We start from the raw sequence: 358 nt of genomic DNA, 5'->3' as shown, positions 1-358 counted from the left end.
TTTTCCTTCTATTCCTATCTTATTGAGTGTCTTAAACAGCAATGCATGCTGTATGTTGAATGTTTTTTCCGCATCTATCGATATTATCATGTACCTCTTATCACTTTTCCTGCCAATGTGGCGAAGGTCTTTTGGTCTTTTGTATGTTGAACCATCCCTGCATCCCTTGTATGAATCCCCCTTGGTCACGGTGAATTATTTTTTTAATATGCTTTTGAATTCTATTGTCCAGTATTTTGTTAAGGATTTTTGCATCAATGTTCATTAGGGATATTGGTCTATAGTTCTCTATCCTTGTGGTATCTTTGCCCGCTTTAGGTATCAGAGTTATAGTAGCTTCATAGAAAGAGTTTGGGAA

Source organism: Echinops telfairi, unplaced genomic scaffold (genome assembly GCF_000313985.2).
Source record: "Echinops telfairi isolate 266 unplaced genomic scaffold, ASM31398v2 ScPeMD7_7469;HRSCAF=8507_1, whole genome shotgun sequence".
Taxonomy (NCBI): Eukaryota; Metazoa; Chordata; class Mammalia; order Afrosoricida; family Tenrecidae; genus Echinops; species Echinops telfairi.
Note: the sequence above shows the minus strand (reverse complement) of the source record.